The 17,477-nt window shown below is 51.9% G+C and overlaps 1 non-coding gene across 1 annotated transcript; it reads left to right on the forward strand.

The window, feature by feature from the left end:
• Positions 1-17,076: 17,076 nt before the first annotated feature.
• TRNAH-GUG (transfer RNA histidin (anticodon GUG)) lies at positions 17,077-17,149 on the forward strand. The gene has a single exon. It is a non-coding gene; the product is annotated as a tRNA-His (tRNA).
• Positions 17,150-17,477: the final 328 nt, after the last annotated feature.

Below are 17,477 nucleotides of genomic sequence, written 5' to 3' on the forward strand. Positions count from 1 at the left end.
GCCGCTCGGTTTCCCCGATGCGCCGTCGTCCCTCTTCCCCTTCGGAAAACTAGTGCCCGCAGTTCCGGAGGCAAGAACTGCGTGCTCGTCGCCAAGCTCAAGACCTCGACTTTCTCCGACAAATTTGATCGCGGTTTCTGTGGAGGGCACCGATGCTTTCGCGCTTGTTGACACCGGTGCTGCTGTATCTGTACTCAGTGAGAAATTGTGCCGCCAGTTACGAAAAGTGAGGACTCCGCTATATGGTTTTATGCTTCGCGCCGCTAATTCGCAACTTATCGCGCCTTTGGGGGCATGTACAGCCCGAGTTACTATTCAGGATGTTCTTTATATTGTTGAATTCATCGTCTTCCCATCGCCGTCTCACGACGTCATCCTCTCCCAACATGACGCTGTCATCGACTGCACTCGTTCCGAAGTCGCCCTTCTTCCATTCGGCGACGACTCGGTGAACGCTTCCACTAACTTGTGCTCCAAGCTGACTGTGGCTGATGACGTCATGATCCCGCCGTGCTGTGCTGTGCTCGTCTCTGTTCATTGCGACTCTGCATCCAACGGCCCTGTCATCTTCATCCCGTCCGACTCCTTCGCTTCTCGCCACTGTCTACCCCTGCCATTCGCCGTGCTTACCGTCTCCGCCGGCTGCAGCGCCTTGCCCCTGACGAATCCATTCCTGTGCCCCTCTACTCTTCTTCGCGGTGAATGCCTGGGACGTGTCCAGCCCTTTGCCTCCGTCGTCACCTGGGACCCCTCTGAGGACGACTCCTGCCACCTGCAAGTGTCGTCACTTACTTCTTCCCCACCGTCCCCTGATCCCGCTGCCGAGGCCGTCTTCGCGGGCTCAATCGACGCGAATCTTTCGCCATCAGAGAAGACCCAGCTTGCGACCATGCTAGATAAGTTTCGGTCATCGTTTGACTTCTCTCACCACCGTTTGGGCCGCACTTCAGCTGTTACCCATCGGATCGACACAGGCGCCCATTCGCCGTTGCGCCAACGCCCATATCGCGTCTCGGCCACCGAACGCCAGGTTATCGACACCCAGGTGAATGATATGCTGCAGCGTGGAGTCATACAACCATCACACAGTCCTTGGGCTTCCCCCGTCGTCCTTGTCACCAAGAAAGACGGCTCTATCCGCTTTTGCGTTGACTACCGGCGCCTCAACAAAATCACCCGAAAAGACGTCTATCCGCTGCCCCGCATTGACGACGCACTTGACTGCCTGCAGGGAGCTGAATTCTTTTCATCGTTAGATCTCCGTTCGGGGTATTGGCAAGTCCCGATGGCCGACGATGACCGCCCTAAGACAGCCTTTGTGACGCCTGACGGGCTGTATGAATTCAACGTCATGCCCTTCGGACTATGCAATGCCCCTGCCACTTTTGAGCGAATGATGGACACCATACTGCGCGGCCTGAAATGGAAAACCTGCTTATGTTACTTGGACGACATCGTTGTTTTCTCTCCAGATTTCCAGACGCACCTCGTTCGCCTAGAGCACGTTTTGAGATGCCTCGCGGCAGCCGGGCTTCAACTCAATTTAAAGAAATGTCGCTTTGCTGCTCGCCAGTTGACGATTTTGGGCCACGTCGTGTCAAAACAGGGTGTTCTTCCTGACCCAGCAAAGCTTCGTGCTGTCTCTGAGTTCCCGAAGCCCTCTACGATGAAAGAACTTCGCAGTTTCATCGGCTTATGTTCTTACTTCCGACGCTTTATCCGAAATTTCGCTTCTATCATCGCACCTCTGACTGGCCTTCTTCGTGGCAGTAGCGTCTTATCAAGCTGGAGTCCTGCCTGTGACGAAGCGTTCACCACGTTGCGCCGTCTACTTACTTCTCCACCCGTACTGCGCCACTTTGACCCTGATTCTCCAACTGAAATCCACACAGATGCCAGTGGCGTTGGTATCGGTGCTGTTCTTGCTCAACGGAAACCGGGGTGTGCGGAGTATGTTGTTGCATACGCGAGCCGCACCCTGACGAAGTCAGAGCAAAACTACTCCGTCACCGAAAAAGAGTGCTTGGCCATCGTTTGGGCAATCGGAAAATTTCGACCTTACGTATACGGCCGGCCTTTCGCGGTCGTCACGGACCATCATTCCCTATGTTGGCTGTCCTCCCTCAAAGACCCAAATGGCCGCCTCGCCCGATGGGCCTTACGCCTTCAGGAGTACGATATTCGTGTGATCTATCGCTCTGGCAGGAAGCACAACGACGCCGACGCTTTGTCTCGTTCACCTCTAGTCAATGAATGTGCCTCTCCTCCCGCCATCGACTGCGCCCCCTTGTCATTGGACGATATGCCCAACGAGCAGTCCAAGGACGCGTGGATCACTTCTCTTGTACGTTATCTTTCAGACCGTTCTGTCGTGTCGGTACCGCGTGCAATCCGCCGTCAGGCTGCCCACTTCACTATTCATGATGGGATTTTGTACCGCCGAAATTATCTCCCTGATGGCCGCAAATGGCTCCTAGTGATCCCTGGACATTTACGCTCAGAAATATGCGCAGCCTTTCATAGCGACCCGCAAGCTGGTCACGGCGGTGCTTTCAAGACCTACAACCGGCTTCGCCTCCGCTATTACTGGCGCGGCATGTACAACTACGTTCGAAAATTCGTCCGTTCCTGCCCTGATTGCCAGCGCCGCAAGCTCGGTCATCATCATTCGACCGGCCCTCTGCAGCCTTTGCCTTGCCCATCCAGGCCATTTGACCGAGTTGGCATTGACCTGTATGGACCCCTTCCGTACACTGCTGCAGGAAACCGCTGGGTTATCGTCGCTGTAGACCACCTGACACGGTACGCTGAAACAGCCGCCCTCCCAGCTGCTACAGCGCGGGATGTTGCCACCTTCCTCTTGCACCATTTCATACTTCGGCACGGAGCACCGCGTGAACTGTTGAGCGACCGTGGGCGGGTGTTTCTGTCAGACGTCGTTTCATCTCTCCTGCAGCAATGCAACATTACTCGCCGCACCACTACTGCCTATCATCCCCAGACGAACGGCTTGACTGAACGTTTCAATCGAACATTAGGTGACATGTTGTCAATGTACGTGGCGGCCGACCATACTGACTGGGACGTCGCCCTCCCCTTCGTCACGTATGCCTACAACACCGCTACGCAGAGCACTACTGGTTTCTCACCATTCTTCCTTCTGTACGGCCGTGAACCATCCTCGCCGCTCGACACTATTCTTCCTTATCATCCTGATTCGTCAGAAACCACAACCGTATCTGAAGCCTCCAGACACGCTGAAGAGTGCCGCCAGCTCGCCCGGTCATTCACATCCGACGACCAAGGGCGCCAGAAATACCGCTTGGACCACTCCCATGGCACCGACACTTTTCAGCCGCAATCCCTTGTTTGGCTCCGTGTGCCGTCTGCTGCACCAGGTCTCTCTAGCAAGTTGCTGCCGAACTACCAGGGACCCTACCGCGTCCTTGAGCGCACTTCTCCCGTCACTTACGTAGTTGAGCCCGTGACGCCATCACCCGATCTCCGACGACGTGGGCGCGAGACCGTCCACGTTTCGCGATTGAAGCCGCACTACGACCCCTGCGTCGTGTTGACCCCCTTTTGGATTGGAAAACGTTTATTGTCAGCACTGAGCCCTAGTGGGTATTATACTAGGTGGCTTCGAGCCCATGGCTCTTGGCGACCTTGTGAGCCCACTCAGTGGCCCGGACTTGCGTCAACGGGTCTGAGCTGGCCAGTATAGCCTCCCACCGCTCTAGAGAAGGGACTGGTAGTAGGTCCGCCGGTGGCGGCGCCTTTTTGCAGCTCCATAAAATGTGGTCATATCCGGCTATCTCGCCGCATTGTTTGCAAGTAGCGTTGTATTGTGTTGGATACATGTGTGCTAGTCTCGACGGGCTAAAGAAGGCTCGCGTCTGGAGCCGACGCCACGTTACCTCCTGCCTTTTGTCGAGCTTTTTGTCTGGTGGCGGATAGATCCTCCTTTCCAGTTTAAACTGATTGGTGTATTCGTGAAATGATATGAATGCATCTCTCGTGAAATTTGGGGACTCGACCCGGCTCACTGCTCGGCTGACATAACCTCGAGCTATACTGTGAGCCAACTCGTTTCCCCTGTTCCCCGAGTGTGCCGGCACCCATATTAGTTCCACCTCTCTTTGGTCCCAGTCTTTATGTCTTAATATTCGTTCTGCCTCCTGGGAGATCATACCCCGCGCAAAATTGTTGATAGCCACCTTGGAGTCGCTAATTATGGTGACTGCTTTGGTGCTGGCCATTGCCATGGCGATAGCCGCCTCCTCCGCTGTCCCTGAGTTTTTTGTTTTGACCGAACCGGCCGTTAATGTTTCACCCGAGTCGTTCACGGCCACGACCACAAAGGAGTCGCCTCCTTCGTATTCCGCCGCGTCTACATAGGTTGTGTGTTCCGAGCCTTCGAGCTTGGCTTCAAGGGCCTTTGCTCTGGCTCTCCTCCTGCCTTCGTGAAAAGCAGGGTGCATGTTTTTTGGAAGTGGTTTAATAGTGAGTAATTTTCTAACTTTGGTCTGTAATTTTGCCTGCGCGTTTCTTTCCGGAATTTTATCATGTAATCCTAGGTTGCTCAGGATCTTTCTCCCCGGGGGTGAGGTCGCAAGCCTCCTTAATTGCGCAAATATATGTGCCTCGCATAGTTCCGTGGTGGTGTTGTAGATCCCCAGTTTAAGAAGTCTTTCCGTAGGAGTGCAGTGGGGCAGCCCCAATGCTGCTTTATATGCCTGCCTTATGATCCCATCTATTTTGTTCTGTTCCGCCAGCCCTAGCTTGAGGTAGGGAACGGCGTAAACTATTCTGCTTATCACGAAAGCCTGAACCATTCGGCAGAGATCTTTCTCTTTGACTCCCCGTCTTTTGTTAGCTATTCGCCTTATGAGCCTGGTTGTCATGTTAATTGTGGACTTAAGCCTGTTTATTGTCTCTGTGTTCTTTCTATTGTCCTCTATTATAAGTCCTAGGACCCTGATTTTGTCAACTCTGGCTACCGGAGTCTCATTTACCAGTACGTGAATGTCTCCTGCGTTGGTATCGCGTTTGCTAGCCCCCCGGATCACCAGAAGTTCGGATTTGCTTGGCGAGCATTTTAGTCCTGCCCATTCCGCGTAATCCTGGACAATATCGATCGCGTGTTGGAGATTTTGTTCTATTTCCCCATCGTTTCCTGTATGCGTCCATATTGTTATGTCATCCGCATATAGCGTATGGTTTATACCTTCGACAGTCTTCAATAGCGGCGGTAGGTTCTTCAACGCCAGGTTGAATAAGAAAGGAGAGAGCACTGACCCCCTAAATCGCCAGGATGGCTCTTTTTCCCCCGGGGCCAAATGTAAAGAGGAAGATCATCAGCAGTCAGAGCAGCAGAACCGAGGCGAGGCGCGAGACGAGAAGACGACGATCGGCAGCTGAAGCAGCAGAGCCGACGCGCGGCGCGAGACGAGAGCGTGAACTGTTCCGGGTCCGGACCTGTCCTTGCTCGCTCTAACCGGCCTTCACAACTGTCAATAAAGGCCGTTACAATATATATATATATATATATATATATATATATATATATATATATATATATATATATATATATATATATATATATATATATATACATATATATGCCATAGGAATCGTAAGAGGGTTCTCACACAGCATCCCCCCTCGCCCCACCGCGGTGGCTCAGCGGTTACGGCGCTCGGCTGCTGACCCGAAAGACGCGGATTCGATCCCGGCCGCGGCAGCTGAATTTCGATGAAGGCGAAATTCTAGAGGCCCGTGTGCTGTGCGATGTTAGTGCACGTTAAAGAACCCGAGGTGGTCGAAATTTCCGGATCCCTTCACTACGGCGTCCCTCATAGCCTGAGTTGCTTCGGGACGTTAAACTCCAATAAACCAAACTAAACCAAAGCTTCCACCCTCGCCGTTCGATGACGTTCCAAGTCACACCAGCGGAAACTCAGGACGTACTACGTCCGCCGTTTATGAACGTGGGTGGCGCTGATGAACGCTCTCAAATCTAAGTCACCTGTAAACATAAATACCCCAGAAAGCAGCAGATCTGACAGGCGTCGCCGTAGCTTAGTTGGTAGAGCACCGGACGTGTAATTCAGAGGTCGTGGGTACGGTTCCCTCCGGCGGCAGGGCATAACATATTCAGTAATATTCTTCATTGATCAACGCCACGCAATGAATAAATATATAAAAATATTCCCCTGTGTTGCTTTGTTTCTGTGGCTGTTGGCTTCTCTAATATATATATATATATATATATATATATATATATATATATATATATATATATATATATATATATACATAAACAGAGACACACATACACCTACAGGGGAGTATATGGCTGGGTGTACGGGATGGGAGTGTGGCCCGTCGAAAAACGTGTAAGCAGAACTTTCAGAAATGACTTTTTTTCTTGAAAGATTAACCAAGAAGGCGACGCTTTCTTTTTTTAGTTGGCGAGTACTTGAAAAAGAGTGTGAGAAAGAACGTAACTTTATTTGGACGTTTTATTTTTAAAACGCCATGGGGAATGCGTGTTGTGAAGTCAAATAAACCCCTCAAACCGCGCTCTATTCGGTGGCTGTTTCCTAGAATCGCGCAAGCTTTTCGTGTAGTCTGATATTTTTGGCGCGCGCTACCTTCTTCCGCAATGCTGCCATTCAAATGATGAGGTTTACATTGAAAGTAGTCTTCAAATAGCAGGATAAACGAGCGGCGCACTCCAGTCGACGACTAACATCCTGATTACAGACATAGGTGGCGTTGGCTGACGCCGGAGCCGGCGTCATCGTCTGCGGCGCCGTTTGCTTTACAGTGCGTGGTTCCATTTCGTGCTCTTCATGACCTTTGAGAACTGTTTTTCAGACAGTGCTGTCTAAGCTGTCTAATTTTAACGGCTGCATTAGTGAGCTAATGTGGCACACGAGGTGGCATGTCGGGCTGTACGAGAAACTTGTGCGATGCGGGGAAACACCCAGCTGATTGAGCGCCTTTTGAGGGTGTCTCCGCCTTGACAACTCATATTTATTGTGACGTTTGAGAAGATGTCTTCGAAATCAGATAGGAAACTTTCTCACACTTTTCATGAATGCATTCGCCAGTTGTTAACGACAGCCGCCTCAATGTGTAATCTGTGAAACGAAGGAGGGACTTCTGAAAGCTCTGCGTACATGTGTTTCAATGGGACCGTGCTTCCGTGCCCCAAGCCGGTATTCAGCCTCATGCGCACGTAACCCGCTGTTTTAAAACTACATCACTCTAGAAATGATGTTTCATACTTTCGCAACCTGTTCTAGGATGAACTGGATTATTCTTGACGTAGGTACGACACACACGTTCATTGCGAAATGAGAAAACTGCTTTTGAAACTTCTGCTTCCACTTATTTATACGGGCTCTAACCCCACTTTTCGTCCCGAGTCGGAACCGGCGTCTGCAAGCGCCACCGACGTTTGTAAACGTGGTATTAGGTTACACGTTGAAAATCTAGGCACGTATCAGTGACATATTTATTGTCAACGTTTCGACCAGAGTGCGACCATAATGGAGTTCTTCTGAGCGGACTCAACATGCTACTTTGAATTCATGTTGAGACCAGGAAGGTTTGCGTTGTTCGATAGTTTAGGCACCGCAGAATTTCAACGGAAAAATGGCCATCACAGTGCTAGAGTTCAGCATACTCCACACAATTCCCGCATTGCTTTCATGTTGAAATTATTGGGGTGATTCAACACATCATTATGAATCTTGGCTTTGTGAAAAAAAAATTCATAGGGATAGATTCCCATTGCGTCAGATAGACCACACTAAAGATGCAATTTTCTGCGGTATACTCACATTTATTGCTGCACTTTCTCGTTACTCTGACGCTGACATCCCCTAGTCGTGTTGTGCTCCACACATAGGCACAAACACACGTGTGCGTATGCATCCATAATTACATACACTCCCGCCTATACAAGCATTAGATAAAGAGCATGGAACAGCATTGCACACGAGGCTTTAACATGAACTGACTAAGAGTTCCTAATTTTCGCATCTTCAGTGAAATCTCACTTTACACTTTACCGTAATATACTCCTACACAAAGGTATCACGATCTGCGCCCGTAGTGGCCTGCCGATCAGCAAAGTTATGTCAATTATTAGTATTTAATTCTTTTATATGTAGTAGAAGTAATCAAGTTCACATGCGACGCTCTGTTAGTTGAAGACTGATTTATTTGTAAACAACAGAAATAAAGTACTAATTAAGCGCCCTTTTTTATGAGCGCCCATACGAATCCACCAAAGTAGGTATGCTTGAAAGAGCATACTGCACCACTGGCACTTTTTTTTTCTGTACAAAAAAAAAGAGTTTCAGCGGTTTACGAGAGTCTTACGAGTGCTGCATGCGTTCTAATCTGTATAATGTGATAAGGTTCTTTTTACACGACGCATGTCGGACTGATTTCATTTAGTTAGGCTCAGACACGACTACCATGAGAGAAGATTTAACACAGATTCAACATAAATTACTCAACAATCACTGTATTGGAGCGTTAAAGAAAAATTTTGCTGAAATCGCCATGACCATGGTCAACAGCCTGCAGTCTTTGTTCACTTGCTATTGTGTAAGCAGATGATGCAGGTGATATGCTAAGATTGGTTTAGTTTGATTTATGTGGGTTTAACGCCCCAAATCGACTCAGGCTATGAGAGACGCCGTAGTGAAGGGCTCCTGAAATTTCGATCACCTTGGGCTCTTTAGCGCGCACTGACATCGCACAGTACACGGCCCTTTAGAATTTAGCCTCGGCCCAGCCGCACTGACTCAGTGGTTACGGCGCTCGGCTGCTGACCCGAAAAACACGGGTTCGATCCCAGCCGCTGCGGTCCAATTTCGATGGAGGCGAAATTCTAGAGTCCCGTGTACTGTGCGATGTCAGTGCACGTTAAAGAACCCCACATGGTCGAAATTTCCGGAGCCCTTCACTACGGCGTCCCTCATAGCCGGAATCGCTTTGGGGCATTAAACCCCAATAAGCAAAACCAATAAGCCAACCAGAATTTTGCCTCTATCGAAATTTGACGGCCGTGGTCGGGACATCATGCTGCCGGTAGGAGGCCGCAAGATACTATTTCGGGGCCACCCTAAGCTCTCCGGAGGCTTGTGCAAGGGCGTCGTTACAGTCTCCCCGGACGAGACGTCTGAAAGCGTGAGGAAGAAACTGAACGAGGACCCCAACGTGATATCTGTGCTGAAACTGGGTAAAAGACCGACTGCTGGGATCACCTTTGTAGGGACAAGGGTGCCGCGGACCATGCTCTATATTTGCGAGCGTCTCCCCGTACGCTTCTGTGAGAAACGATCCCTGCCTGCCCACGCTGTGGCACAGTCGGGCATCGGGCCGACGCCTGCCCGCGGCCGCACCTGGGCGCTGTGAACGCTGCGGGGCTCAGGATTCTGCTGCTCCTGACGGTGGCCCAGCTGAACATCAGTGCTCCCCGTGCTGCCTCACCTGCGGAGGCAGCTATCCCACCGGGGCGCCTGGCTGCGAGGGCAAGTACCGCAAGGTGATCAAGCCGGGACCTTCATCCACCCCAAAGCAGAAGCAGACGCCGGGACCCAAAAAAGTCCCGACGCCAAAGGCCGGATCCAAGCAGGCTCCGGCACCCAAACCCGAACCCAAGAAGGCCCAGTCCGGGCCGTCCAAATCTGAAAAGTCCGGGAACCCGACGAGGCCGATGGTCTTCAAAGCCGGGGATTTCCCGCCCCTGTAACAGCGTAAAACTCAGGTGAGCAGTTAGAGTGGGTTAGTCTCTGGGTCCACCCCCTCCCTCCCCCACCGAATCCGCCCTACAGAGGCAGGTAGAGGAGCTCAGGCGCCAAAACCAAATTCTCGCCCATAAAATTCAAGAACTAGAAGCTAAGCAGGCCGGGCCGTCTGAGCTCATGCTTAACACTGAGCAAGAGGATAGCGATGACGGATCCTCAGTATCATCTTGCCTCACTAGCGTCTCGCGGCGGACCGCGGACACGGTGGTCGATTCGGCCCCCGTTGACGCTGGCCGCTTCGAGGCCTTGGAGAGTAAAGCCGAGCAGTTGGAGGAGCGGGTGGCAGCCCTCGCGAACCAAATTATGATTGCGGTCCGCGAGTCCTTTCAGGACATGTTCAGGTCCTCATTTGCTGAAATGATTCCCGACATTGCAGCCCTAGTGACTGACTGTGTCCATACGGCGGTGCAACCCTAGATCAGCTCCCAAATCAAAAATACTGTCTTCTGCAACCCCCCGCAGCTAAAACGTAAAACAGCTCCCCGACAGGCTGTCGAAGAAAGCGGTTCCCGCCCGATGGCCGCAGCATTGATGCCGCCCCAGGCTGGGACTGCGAAGGCCCCCGGATCGAGTGGCTACCCAGCCCCGTAATAATAAAAACATCAATGTGGCTAGCAAACCTTCTCAGAAAACTAACAAATTAGAACAATTCGAAATCATTCAATTGAACTGCAGCAGCTTCAGAGCCTGGAAAAAAACGGTCACACCTCCAGCTCTACCTGCAGTGCCTCGATGACATAACGGCGCTTCTTGCTCTGCAAGAGCCCGGTAATGATGCTAAATCTCTCGGTATAGCTCGTTTCAAGGGGGCCCCTCGACGTGCATCCTGGTGCATAAAGCATACACCGCGATTCAGGTCGATTTTGACCTGGAAATCGAGCAGGAATACACAATGGTCAAGGTTCTGCCTCTCAAGCGCCGCGACCCGTTAATACATGTACTCGACGTATACTACCCCCCGCATAAGCCGCGCGTTACTTTCAGCGAAATTTTCTGTCGTGCACTCACTTTGGCTGACAAGGAACCCCTGGTGATTGTTGGAGATTTCAACGCCCCCAGCCTTCACTTGGGCTATCACTTCGAGAAAGCCCGGGGACGCAAGCTGGCGGAGCTCATCCCCACCCTTCGTCTTACGTTGCTCACGGATCCGGCCTGCCCCACACGTGTGGGCAACTTGGTGAACAGTGACACGTGTCCTGACTTATCTCTGGTTAGGAACTCTAGAAACGCCACGTGGGAGAACTTGGGGGATTCCTTGGGCAGCGATCAGTGCCTTCTATGCATCACGCCTTTGGCGAAGGCAGCCCTCAAAAAATGGGGACAGGCCAGAATAACCAATTGGCAGCAATTTCGCACTGATGACATCCCTGCCGTAATATTCTCCGACGGCTATGCGGAGTGGGCAACACAGGTCACAAACATACAGAAACAACACACGCGAACACTTCACACCACCGACGAGATCCCCGCAGTGGACAATCACCTCCTGCATCTGTGGAAGGCGCGCCGGAACTTAACAAAAACGGTGGAAGAAGCAGAAAACGAATCGCAAGCTTGGAGCAGAGCTCGCATTGCACAACTTACGGAGCAGGCTGCGGATTATGCCGCACAGCTCACGAACTCCAATTGGATAGAACGCTGCAACTCGGCAGCGCGTCAGATCAGCTTGAAGGGGCCTTGGCGACCCTTCTCAAACGAAAGGGGAAACGCAAAAACAGCTCCGGCGAGCTCTGCACGGTAACCAAAGTACGACGGCGCAACTTGCGGGCACTTTGTGTGACAGGTATCTCTGCCGCACAAATGACCCGGTTGGGCCCGAGTACACTTACTCCGGCAAGCCAAATGAGGATTTAGACGCCCCTTTTGAGTTGCATGACTTTAAGGGAGCCCTGGCTAAAATGCGCCGAGGTGGGGCACCGGTTCGGGATCGCATAACAGTGAATCTGCTGGCGAACTTCTCGGACTCGGCCTACCTCCATTTGCTACAATACATAAATAATATCTGGGGTGGGTGTCCACTCCCTCCCGAATGGAAAACATCGCTTCTCACTTTCATGCCCAAAGCAGGTAAAGCCGTGACTACACACGACTTGAGACCCATCTCACTGACATCGTGTGTGGGAAACCTCATGGAGACGATGGTACGGGATCGCCTCTCTCCATACATGGAAGGTAAGGGCCTCTTTGCTGACACTATGTTCGGGTTCCGCCCGCATATGTCTGCACAGGATGTCCTACTCCAACTACAAAGGGACATAATACGACCCACAGCCATGCAACAAAACGAGAAGGCCATTCTCGCCCTCGATCTTAAGGGGGCGTTTGACAATGTTAAACATGGTACCATACAATGTAACTTGAACACCACTAACTGGGGGGCTAAGGTCTTCGCCTATGTCAGAGACTTTCTGCGCGTCGGGCACTCCTCCGGATCGAGGACGGACGAGGTATACGGCCCGTACGCTGTGGGTACACGGGGTACACCACGGGGGGCGGGGTTATCGCCGCTCCTTTTCAACATCGCCATGATGCACCTCCCCGACCAAATGGCTCAGGTGGAGGGCATAAAACGTGCGCTCTACGCAGACGATGTTACAATGTGGACCACCGAGGGGAGGCTTGGGGAGATGGAGGATCGCCTTCAACAGGCCGCATCCATAGTCGACGCATATGCTGCCGACTGTGGCGTTCAATGTGCTCCCGCCAACTCAGAGCTTCTACATGTCAGGACAAACCACAAGGACAACACGTCTCTATACATTTCTCTGTCGGGCGGTCCGATCAGAGAAGTGGCAGAGGTCTGGATCTTGGGTCTGTTCATCGATAACAGGCTTAGGCCGGACTCTCCTATAGCGAAACTCAAGCGCATAAGTGAACAGGTAGGGCACATGATCCACCGCGTTTCCAACAAGCGGAGTGGTCTACGGGGCACAGACACGCTACGGCTCGCTCATGCCTTCGTGACCAGCCGGATCCTCTACGCCGTGCCGTACCTACGCACCACCAAAAAACACGACGAGCGCATTGACGCCATCATCACTAAGGCAACAAAGCGAGCACTGGACCTCCCTGTGGCTACCTCCAACGACAAACTGAAGGCGTTGGGAGTGGTAAACTTTTTTCAGGAGTTGCGGGAGGCTCACCTCGTGGACCAATACACGCGGCTCTCGCAGACGGCTCCTGGTCGCCGCCTGCTAAACCGCTTACACATCCAACACACCTGCATACCGGAGGGGACGGAGAACATTCCGGTGCTGTGGCGCCTTATGCTCTCGGTCGCTCCGCTCCCGCGAAACATGGACATGACTTCAAATGAAGGCAGACGACAAGCGCGGGTTCGCGCGCTTGAGAAGCAATATGGAGGGAGTCTACTACGTGGACATCACAGAGCCGTCGCCCGCTGGATTCTATACGGCTGCCGTAGTCCACCGGGGATTGAATGTCGATGGGCTATCTTTTCGGGCCCCAAATTCAACGCGAGCGGAGGAAGTCGCAATAGCTCTCGCTGCCGCCAATCCAAAATCGAGAACGGTTATCACAGACTCCCACTGGGCCTGTGAACACTATCTGGCAGGGGAAATATCACCTCTTGCCTCTCAGATTCTAAGACGGGCTCCCGCCGATCCAACTCGCACAAAGGTAATCTGGGCTCCTGGCTAGCAGGGTCTACGAGACAATGAGGCCGCTGATGCGGCCGCCCGAGCGTTCACACACTGAGCTCCTCATCCTACTTCTCCTGGCTCAGAAGCTCATAAACCGCTTCTGCGGTTCCTCAAAATCATAATGCATTACTGCGATAGCCACCGCCTCTACCCGGCACCTGCCAAGGGGCTGAGTGGACGCCTGAATCGCGCTTATAGGTAGTACGTGGGTAATGAGAGAGCTGTGTGCGTTTGCGCTGACAACGGTGAGTAAACTATCGCGATCAACCATTACCTGCCACCTCTCAGGGTGGCAGGGTGAGTGTCCGACTTTAATATACATATAAACCACAGGGCATCGCCTCTCTCGCTTCCTGATCCGGCTACTGATTTTATTCTCGCTATTATTTTTCGGGAGATCTCTCTCCTGTATGAAACCACTCGAGGCCGATACCCACCCCCCTGTAATGGCCTGTAGAAAGCAGAGGAGCGTTGGCTTCTTCGCCTCTAGACCAACGCGGTACTGTGCCCGGCAGTGCTTAAACATTTCAATTCGGCCTTTTCGGGCGAGTGTCCACACTGTGGGGAAGTGTTTGCGGACACGTACCCCCTGTAAAAGCCTCAAGAAAGCGGAGGCGGTAGTGGTGGTGAAAACATTTATTAAAGGGAGACTGAAGCACTTTTTTTGAAAATCCGGCAGGCAGCGGCGTCCTATAGTTTTTCATGCTGTATGCTCGAATATCGCATCCAAATAAGGCAAAAACAAGCGCGAATTGCCTTTTTTAGCAGAAATATGCGGCCTGTGCCGCGGGGCACGCCGCGCGGCGCGCCGCCGCCCGTGATTGGTCAAGAGAGGTCGTGACGTCACTTTGAGGACTGGAGAAGCTGCCGATGCGGATGCGGCGCTGCGCTGAGTGCAGATCGCAGCTTTCCGTGGCGTTGTAAAAGAGAATATGGCGACTATTTTTTTACTGACCTCCAAAGAAAAGGATACTACAGTTTGTTCATTCCACGTATCACCTGAAAGCAAAAAAGACACGAGCAAAAAATTCTACGCCTAGCACAAGCATACGCTAGCGTGAACGACACGTATATATATGCAGATCATGCGTAAAAGGTGCCAGCACAACCTCGGCTGGTATTCTCGGAAAGGAAGGAAGGGGTGCGAACAATACTAAAGTCAATTACCACCACCGGACGCCTCCAGGCGCGCCCGAAAGAGCGTCATCCTAAAGAAAAGGCCCAAAGCGCTGTGTACAAAAAATCCTATTCTCACTACCCGGCGTAGGTTGGGGCAAGAAAGTATTTCAAGGAAACGATGAAGCAGCACGAAGCTGATGTCAAAATTAGCGAAGCGCAGTGGCCAAGCACTGCGAGGCATGTGACCACAGGATATTGAAGGGATCATTGTGCGCTGGCAACCAAGCTAAATACGCGCACAAGGCTGCTGCTTCACTCGTGGCGCGTTCAGCAGATGCCAGAAAATATTAATCGCTGCCTCGGAAACGTTCGCCCTTCCTATAGGTTTGCAGTTTAGGTTCAGTGAAGAAAGTGGCCAACTATATGTGTGTTTAAGAGCCAAGCTAGCTGCAACTCGTTCGCTGCCACAGCTCGATGAAGAAACCGACTAAGGTTGCTAGGCATGGTGTTTTTTTGCAAAAACTTGGTTGGCATTCATTTCTCTGTTAAATTTTCATGCGAAATCAGAACGTCGAACGCTTTCATTTTAATCGCTTAGATACGATTATACGAGATGTCGCATATGAAGAGCTTCAATGCTTGCTTGCTTTGCTTTATTGTGTTTTGCTTTGCTTGCTTGCTTGGACACGTCGAACCGAGTATAAAATCACTAACCGAGCCTTGCTGAGCACGCCTCAGGTGGTATGGCCGCACCTAAGCTGAGAAGTGCAGCACATGCTTGAGCCTCTATTAGGTTTCTGCAGGGGCATGTTTCTGCTTTTACAAGAGGCGCTTTTTTGAAATGGTGACATGCCTCTCATGCGCGAGGAAATGAAAGGAACTGCGTCATGGTTCAGCCGCGACAGAAATCTCCAGAGATCACATTAGGGACAAGCTCTGCATGTAGCCGGTCTCACGAAAGTGCTTCGAGCAGAGTACGCTTGCTTTGGTCGGCTTGAATTCTTCGTCAAAGCAGCGAGCGCTTGCGCTGCGAGCGTATGATCTTGCGGAAAACAGTGGAAGACGACACAGTCGCGGGCGTAGTTGTTCGTGGACACGAAAGCAGAGTAGTACCTCGTGTTGAACATGATCCTCAAGGTCGTCTGACATCATTTGTACGTCACAACGCACGCAGTACGAGGAACAACGCACGCAGCACGAGAAACAGCGCGCGCTGAAAGCTCTCTCGGGTGCGCCGAAATATCCCCGGCTCCTCAACGTGACGTCACGTTGGCCGCCATGGACGAGGTTTCCCTCTCCGCTGTTCTCCTCTCCTGCGGTCGCGCGGGGCGCGGGAGATTTAAACATCGCGTTTTCAATTGGTGATTGCGCCACTGTTTCGGCCAAAATCGAAAAAACAATTTCACAGACGTGGTCAGTAATGACACTACTTCAAAACCCTAAAAAATTTGCGGATTCGAAAACCGCCTCAGTATCCCTTTAAGAAGGGACAGGAGGTATGTTTGGATCAGTCAGTAAGGGACCGATCCTTACAAGCACTAGGTGGAGGTCCCTAGTATGGGACCCCAGTGGCGGTGGCCTCCGCCCGGGCGCGCCCGACTAAGGCTTGTTGGGCCTGTAAGTCGTGGCAGCCGAGTAGGGTCGCCTCCCAGTCCTCCGGGGTTGGGTTCGGGATGGGGGGAATAGCCGGGTTGAAGGGGCAGGCCCACACCATGTGATAGTTGTCAGAAGACACCGCATTACAGTGCGGGCAGCTGCCGTTAAAGGAGGGATCAAAATGTTTTAGTGCTGCCGGGCACAGAAACGTATTGATGAGAAGGCGGAGAAGGAGCGAACTCTGCGGCGCCTGCAGACAGGAACTCTTCTCTGTCCTGCCATCGCCAAACACTTTGATCTGAACACAGATGGGCGCTGCCCGCACTGTGGAGAGATCTGCGATATCTTTCACATGGTGTGGGCATGTAATCAGAATCCTCACCTTCCCCCTTACCCACCCCCACTCCAGGGGCATGGGAGACTGCCCTACTCAACTGCTCCACACTGGAGTCCCAAAGGGCTCTAGTAAAGCGGGCGCGAGACGGGGCCTCGTCGTGCGGTGTCCCGGACTAAGGATATCGACCATGTAGCGGGGTCTTCTGATCCCCAAACTCTCTCTGAGTATTAAAAAGTTACACACCACCACCTCGGCCGGGATCGAACCCGCGTCTTTCGGGTCAGCAGCCGAGCGCCATAACCAATTAGCCAGCGCGGCGGGAAAGAAGACGCTAATTGAAATTGTGCAAGCCGAGTATGCCTGCTCTGCTTGATCTCCCTGGCGACCATAGAAGACACTCTTTTCCTCAACATAATCATCATCATCAGCCAACCCCAGGTAATTTGCTGATTCCCCTAAACATTTAACCAACACTGTTCCCATTTCGAGTTATTGATCAATTCGCTCTCGCCCTACCATAAGCTTGCCGTCCCGGTTAGCTCAGTCGGTAGAGCGACTGCTCGGTGAAACAGTGGTCCCGGGTTCGAACCCCGGACCAGGACGAATTTTTCTTTAAGTGCGAAGTTTCTGAGAAAGCTGTACAGCTTTCCTTCGTAGCCGTTTGGCCGCGCTTGGGTGGATGTCAATCAGTAATTACTCCCTTATTACAAATCTACTCCACCTTGGGGGATTCTCCTAAACATTTGACCATTACAGACCGCCAAAAGACAAGCCTAAAACAAAATTAAAGCTACAGTAGAGTGTTCTAGCGAGCTAGTGTCTTGAGTTTGAGGAAAGGTACGACTGGGCGAACAGAACATCGAAAAGAGGCAAGGAAACAAACTCTACGGCTGCGCACGCGTGATGATGTAATCGTTTCTTTGCCTCTAG

This window comes from Amblyomma mixtum, chromosome 2, assembly GCF_055824585.1.
Source record: "Amblyomma mixtum isolate Tamu chromosome 2, ASM5582458v1, whole genome shotgun sequence".
In the NCBI taxonomy this organism is placed as follows: Eukaryota; Metazoa; Arthropoda; class Arachnida; order Ixodida; family Ixodidae; genus Amblyomma; species Amblyomma mixtum.